This window comes from Cryptomeria japonica, chromosome 4 (genome assembly GCF_030272615.1).
Source record: "Cryptomeria japonica chromosome 4, Sugi_1.0, whole genome shotgun sequence".
In the NCBI taxonomy this organism is placed as follows: Eukaryota; Viridiplantae; Streptophyta; class Pinopsida; order Cupressales; family Cupressaceae; genus Cryptomeria; species Cryptomeria japonica.
Window position 1 is genome coordinate 672,675,458 of NC_081408.1, and position 8,040 is coordinate 672,683,497.

Genomic DNA, 8,040 nt, shown 5'->3' on the forward strand with positions numbered 1-8,040 from the left:
ACCTTATTTTCTTGATTTAACATTAAACTCCCAGAGAATGGAAGTGAAATGTGTTGTCATATTGATGGAATCTTTGAGTCGTAAGAAGTGAAACATGAATCTAATCTTGTAGGTCTCACAGTGAAAGATTTGACCAATTTTGAAATTGATTTTTCAATTCTTTCTATGACTTTATTTAGAGAACTTAACTATTTTATGAAGATCTTCTTGTTCCACTTCCACCAAATGTTCCATATCACTAGTGAGGGTGATATTGTCCATATAATTGCGAAGAAGGCTTCATTGTTCAAAACTGGCCAACTTTTTAAAATATTTTGTAGAAAGAATTTGGGAATGGGGAATGCCCATCCAAGTTTAAATTACAATCATTTCTAACAAAATTGAGAAAAATTGTACTGTAGGGGCTGGTGGTTTGTTGTTTCCATTTGATCACAAAATAATGTGCAAGGAAAAGGATCAACAAGTTTGAGTTGTGAAAGTCTGGAGTTGGTAAGAATCTTGTCTTTTAGGGCTAGCTATGCAAATGCCTTGGCCTAGGGAGAACAACATCATGCCAACAAAAATCATATGTATTGGTCTTAGTAGAATTGCCTTGGTGCCTTAAGGATTCATAACCTCATTTCACCTTATAATTTCCTAAGGAAGAGGGGGCCCCAAATTAGTTCATCTTGAATTGGTTGATGGTGAATAATTCTTTTCTCCATAATCTTCCAGATAAATGAACTTTTAGATTCACTGGTAGTTGTGTCTGAGACGAGTCTTTCCAAGACACTACATTCAACTTTCCATCTGAGACTGTGTGGGAGTAATCTTTAACTTTGATGCCCCATTGTTGTTGCAAAATATTATTTACATTAGATAAAGAAGGTAGATTTTATACTGGATGGAATCCATTCTATGAGTCCTCCCAAAGGAGTGTTGTTTATCCTTATAAATATTCCATGTGAGGTATGGGGAAATTATTTCCCTACATGTGATCAAGAAGTTCCACGGTTTGGAACCTTGTGGAGGATTAGTTGTTGTGAAGATTCACTTCGGGAGATTTGAATCAAAGTACTTGAAATGAAGAATTTTAGCCCATTTTGACTCTGATCTAGAATATAGATTCTAGACAATTTTTTCCCCTAATGGAAAATTTCTAGCCTTCAAATTATGGATCTTGGTTCCTCCTTGCGCTTTTGAAAAGATAGTTTCCCATGAGATTAAATGGATTTTATTTTTATCATTCAAGTTGCCTTTCCATAAGAAGGATCTAATTTTCTTTTCAATGTCAATAAGAATCCCTTTGGGAATTGGGAGGACTGACATGATATATTCTGGTATAGAAGAGAGGATTGATTTTATCATAAGCATTCTACCTACTAAATAATGTCATCTACTTTTCCAAGAAGACATTCTATTTTGGATTGAAGATGGATTTTTTTTCCAATATGCACTCTTATTAGATCCCACAAAGAATAGAATCCCTCCATATTTACATGGAAGAGCATCTTGCTTGAATACAAAAAAAATCATTAGTCTATTACTAGACCCTTTATAATAAACCCTTCAAAAAGTTTATTAGGAAAATATTGGATTTTGAAGGGTTTACCTTTTGGCCTATTGCTGAAAAGTACTTGTTCAACTCTTCTTTCATGACTTTAGCTTGAGCCATTAATTCTTAATAGCAGAGAAATGTGTCATCGACAAAAAGGGTGTGAGTTATTACCAATGGGGTACTTGGAATTGAAATGCCTTTCTAGATGTTTTGCACAGGTTTTGCATGTATTGATCTACTTAAGGCTTCAACCAAAATGATAAATAAGAAAAGAGACATGGAGTCTCCCTATCTAACTCCTTGGGAAGAACTCAAAAAACCACAAGGGGAGCCATTAACTAAGACTAATAATTTGAAACCAGATATGCTCAACAGGATCCATTCTCCCTATTTATGCAAGAAGCCCATTTTTGCTAATTTTTTATTAAGAATTCCCAATTAACTCTATCATATGCCTTATCATTTCCAACTCAACAATCATTGATTCCAACTTGTGAGTGTGAATAGAGTGAAGTACCTCATGTGCAATTAGGGTGCCTTATGTTGTTTCTTTCCTAGGTGCAAATCCTCCTTGTTCGTCTGATATAATTTTTGGGATAATCTTAGCCAATCTCGAAGACATTGCTTTTGTGAATATTTTGTAATAATTTTTACAAAGGGAAATTGGTTTGAAATCTAAAAATGAGGAAGGGTTAGAGTCTTTTGGGATGAGAGCTAAGAAGGTGATATTTAACTGCTTCATCATTGTTCCATTTCTTCTAGATTCTTTTGTGGTTCTCCAAATATTAAAACCAATAAAGTTCCTAAAAAAATTATACAAGCCATAGAGAAATCGTCTAGACCTGGAGGCTTGTAGGGAGGAAAGGTGAAAACCACTTGCTTTACTTCTTCCTATGTGAAAGGTTTAAGAAGAGCATGGTTATTAATTTGGGAGACCATAGATTGAATAAAGTTGAGAATTTTTTAGGAGGATTGTTCCATTAAATAACTATGAACTGAGTCTCCTTAAATAGTAACTTGGAAAAGAACTTAACCGCCTCTGTCTGGATCTTGGATTCATCTGTAATCAAGTTGTCTTGAGAACCCTTGATTTGGAAAATAATGTTAAGCATGTTTCCTCATCTTTGCTAAAGAATGAAAGAAGGTTGTATTTTGATGTCCATCTTTTAACCATAACTCTTAATTTTTGGGGTGAATAGATCTCTTCTATTTGAAGAACTTCCTATAGATCCTTTTGTAAACCTCTTTGGATATCGTAAGAATGTGAGGTAATACCATTACTAATGATCTCCACATTAATTGCACGCAGCTCCTCCAAGAGGATTTCCTTTTCAATGAATATATTTTTTAACTTTTCAATATTTCACTTCTTGGTTTGCATTTCGAGAAACTAGAGCTTCTTAGAAAGTTGAAACATCTCGGAGCTTGTTGTGAAGGGAGTAGAAATCCACCAAGATTAAAGGAGGCAAAAATGTAGAATCTCTAAGCCACATTTGCTCAAATTTAAACAAGGACTTTGATTTCTTAGTTGGATCTTGATCTGGAATAGTAATCTATAGTGGGAAATGATTAGATCCAGTATACGAAAAAAATTGAGAGAGACAATAGCCTTTAATATGAACCCAACTTACATTAACAAATAACCTATCTAATCTAGCTATAGTATGCAAAAAAATCCTTCCTTTTGTTGGTCCAAGTCACCTTGTCATTTATTGTCTTAGAATCTATTAGGCCTTTTTTAGTGACAAATTCATTAAAGTCTTCTATTATTTTTTGAGGAGGAATTATTCCCCCAAACTTGTCTTCTAAAGATAAAATTGCATTAAAGTCTCCCTCAAGAGAACCATTTCCTCTTGTAATTGAAGGACTATTGAAAAAGAATCTCATAGGAATTTCTTTCCCACAATTGAAGATGGTCCATAGATATTACTAAGCATGAAGTGAAAATTGAAATACTTCACTTGCACAAGCATCCAGCTAGGTTGAGACATGATGTGTTCAACTAATACCTTTCTTGGGTTCCAAAGCATTGCCAATCCTCTTAATGCACCTTGAGAGGGTGACCAAACAGCTTGTCATTGATTCAAGGCTTTGAAGATCTTTGAATTTTTATTTTTAGAGAGTTTTGACTCTTGGATTAGAATAATATATGCCCTATTAGAGTCAATTTGAGACTTAATGAGGCATATTTTGTTAGGGGCATTGATGCCCCTAACATTACATGTTATTATCTTCATTGATGTTGAGGAGAGTGATAGGTTCTCCTTGATCTAGTTGACATTTCAAGTTTTGATTGAATTCCTATTGCATTCTCAGCTTTCCTTAGACTAAACGACTTATCAAGAGTTGATTGAATACCTACTACAATCTCTTCTTTTGTTTTTTACTCTAGGGGGGCGACCTCTAGTTGGTGGGGAGGGAAGGTCTACTTGCTTTTTCACCAAGTTTGATTGATGAATAAAGAGATCCTTATCATAATAAAAATAGGGACTCACATTGAGCACCTGATTTGCAATTTATTCTACCATTATTTATCCTATTTCTAGAATTATATCACTAATCAAACCATCAAAACTTTCCTCGCCAAGGAGATAATGGATTTCTAAGATAATGTGGACTTCCTCAAGACCTAGCCTTGCTTTAGGTTTATCTAAACTTGAGCAACAACACTCTCAATTGGATGAACCTCTAAAGGATTAGAGTGAAGTGTTTGTTGACCAGATGATCTTCTACATGATTGTTTTTGACTTGAAAGAGCATGTAATGACCCCTCAAATATCTCTTGAGGGTACATAATGTTCTATTTTGAAAATCCTTTTGCAACAGCATCCTTTGTTGGAAGAAATGATTCTTTAACCATTTGTGGGGGATCCCTATTGAGATCTAAAGATTCCCTTTAAGGATATTAAACATGGCCTCTCAATTTGTAATGTTATTATCCATGTTGAGTTCTTTAGCTAGACCTTAAGTCTTAACATCCATATACACAATTTGGGTATGACAATTCCTTTCTAATATAATTTACAAAGTTTTGAACCACCCTGCCCGTATTCACTCTACTAATTCCATGGATAGCTTAAATTTCTATCTTAGTGTCCTCTTATGGCCTGTTAACCCCTCTAATCATACAATTGCCAACCTTTGATATAGTAAAGTAGAACCTTCACAGTTTACCAAGGTAGAACCATGATGACTAAAATAAATAGAAACCCAAATATACACTCTTGTTTGCTTCACACACCTACTATCATAATGATTTGAAGTGTTATGAGATCATTTGTATCTTTTTCCATTGTTGGAAATAATGGCACTAATGTAATATGGTTCTTCTAAGTCCTTTACCAATAGCCTTTACTACCTCATACTACCCAATGGCATTATGATGTAATTCTCTAATTAACACTGCACATTCCAATTATCAAGTCAAATGTAAATTATATTTATTTATCTTTAAACACAGCCTTCAAACAATAATATAAAAAAGCCTTCAAACAATAATATAAAAAAATAGTATTAGTTATAATTTTTATTATTATTACTAAGTAAAGTTAGGCGAGCTATAATTGAAGGACTAAAACATTGAACTATTGTGACTTGTCATTCCACTATATTCATATATATGCATAAATGCAAATACTTTTTTAAAAACTATAACACTATTATGAAAACTTACTAGATATACATTGTTAATTAATTAAAAATAGAAGAGGGTAGATTAATTTTTTGGTGGATATGGAGTTTCAATGAGATAAATCGCTAAAGGCTTGACCAAATCGGTCTTCTTCCCCCACTGTCAGGGGCTCAAGTTATGTATTATAAACTGGCATTGGTGTCTCACCAACCTTGACTAGACCAATCGCTTTATCTTCCACATGAACATTTGATTATTTTGTAATATTACAATATTGTCTCATGTAGGAGACTTGTTTTCACTTGACTCTACCTATTGACTTTTTTTGTGATAGAGTTTAAACCCTTTTTCTATTTTATTTAATTAAAATAAAATGATCTTGTACAATTCTTTATGATTTAAACTATTTTAATTACAAATTTGTTAGATGACTATACATTTTACGATTATTAATTTTTTTTAAATCATAAAACCAGTGGTTGCTTGTAAATTGAAAAAAAAAACTTAAAAAAAACATTTAAGTCATCTTTGACTCTTTTTCACATATACAAAGAATGGCTCTTCATTTGCTATTAACAAACTTAGTAAAGTCATTAAAAAAGGGCAGCAAATTAAGGTTGGATAAATACAAATCTCAATCTTAAGAATTATTCAACTAAAATTTACAACATATGAACAATGTGCCTTGACAAGGACGATTTGTTTGAGATGTCTAAGAACGTCTGATAAGAAACTGAAATTTCAATGATGGAATGCCCATTTTATACAATAATACTTCTCGACCGCCAGAAACTGTCGTGGCTTGAGACTGGTAATTAAGTATTGTTTCTCCCTTGAAAACACATTATCAATACTTGAAGGTTGTTTTTCAAAAGCAAAATTTCCTCTGAATTACAAAGATTTTGAATCTACTTTTAAGTGTAAATGGCTGTGGCGATAGAAAATTTATACAACATAAGATTGCTAACTGTTAACTTCTTGTTGGAGAGATTGGAAATCATTAATGGACTTGGCTTTGTAGCAGTACAAACTTTAAATTGGTTATTAGTCGCTTTCCCTTCAACAAATTTAGTTTGAAACCTTGATCTGGTTAACCACTACAATTTGATCCAGTTTTTGCCCAATTTTGGAAAGCCAGCATTGAGCTAGAGAAGGTTTATTTTCTTTGATGTTTGCTCTACCGAGGTCTCTCGGTTGATAATAGGCTTCGGGACAGGGATTTCTCACCATCTACCCTACATGTCGTAACTTGAGAACATCAAACAATTTATCTAATTTTGCATTCATGTTTTCTCTGCTTGGAAGTGGATTCATTCCCTTTTTTTTTGTCCTTTTAATCCAAAGTTTTTCACTTGGCTAATAGTTTTATTAGAGAATTTTGAACTCTTACCTACACAACATAATCAAATTTGACAAATCCTCCATGTTGATAGTTTCTTCAATTATGGAGAGAAAATAATTGTGATTTTAAAACATTAATTATTGACCGCCTATTTTTTTATGGGTAACACCTTTTTTGTCATCTGCAATGTCATCCTTCATTGACAAATGCAGGCCGACAATCTCTATCCAGAAGTCAAACACCCCCAAACCCATCTAGATCACAAGGGTAATGCCCCATGTGTGGTTACCTGAGTTACAATATATTCTCCTCCATGGCTTGCCTCCATGTGTTAGGCTTTGAAGGACATGGCAAATGCCAATCTCATGATCAGACACTGTCAACCACAATTTTCACCACATTCCAAGCAGTCTTCTTCTTAGCATAGTGACACTAGCAGTAGCGGTTTTGGCTGGGCTAATGTCGGATCCAACAATTGGGCAGCCTGGTTGCAAGGAAGAACTAGCCACCTTGGCTTTGGTTACCTAGACAGGAAACTCTCATTGTTTGGGAGTTTATTCCTGCAGATGGTTAGAGTCACTGGAGCGATGGCCCTATCAATCTTCTACCTCAACTTCAAATTGTGGGGTACTTAATTGTGAGGCCTATTTGCCTTTCTACACTCATTGGACCTATTATCAACAAATTTTCCTTTTGCAGGGAAAGAATATTTCAAAAATCAGAAATCTTTCTGATTGAAGAGATCTATAGACATTATATTGCTCTTGATGTCCCTTTTGTTTGGCCAGTTTAAAAGTTTAATTTAGTTGTCAACCTGGCCGATCTGCTGTTGGACTTCAGGGTATGACTACTTCCACCTTTCTTGTTTTATCTGATTAACCACATACTATATCTTGCATTTTTAGTTTTATTTTTGAGGTCCCAAAAGTCCAAAGAAATCAATGCTCTCAATCGAATACTAGCACCCTATGCACAATCTTTAGAAATAAAGAAATAATTATTAGCTTTGAACGGCAATTCTACTTTTTTTTAGCACATTATTGAAAGAAGATTTAAAATCTAGCCTTCTACATTATTGTATATCCAGATAATGAAAAATTACATGTAACAAATAATGTTAGTCTCACAAGTAGAACATTTAAAATTTAATAGAGTTTTATATATCTAGCTTTACACTATTCAAGTCACTACCATCATATAAATCTATCCAGGAAAACATTCAGCTACAATCTTCGGATTGATTTAATTGTGTCTCATAATGCAGCAACGCTCGTCAATTGCTCAAACCTTTTAAACAGATGGTCTATTCAGCATGTTCATGAAGTAAAAGAATCACATGGTTTCAAACCAACTTTTACAGAGCTTTAAATAGAAAAAATATTTTATTTCCTTACGGTAAATTAATAATAGATGACATCCCATGTCAGAAGCCCAATTTTGAATTAAAAAATCGCATACAAACAGCTTACAAAGGTCAAATTTAAAATTAAAGTTCCAATATCTTTTTTATTAGTACATCAAAATACACTA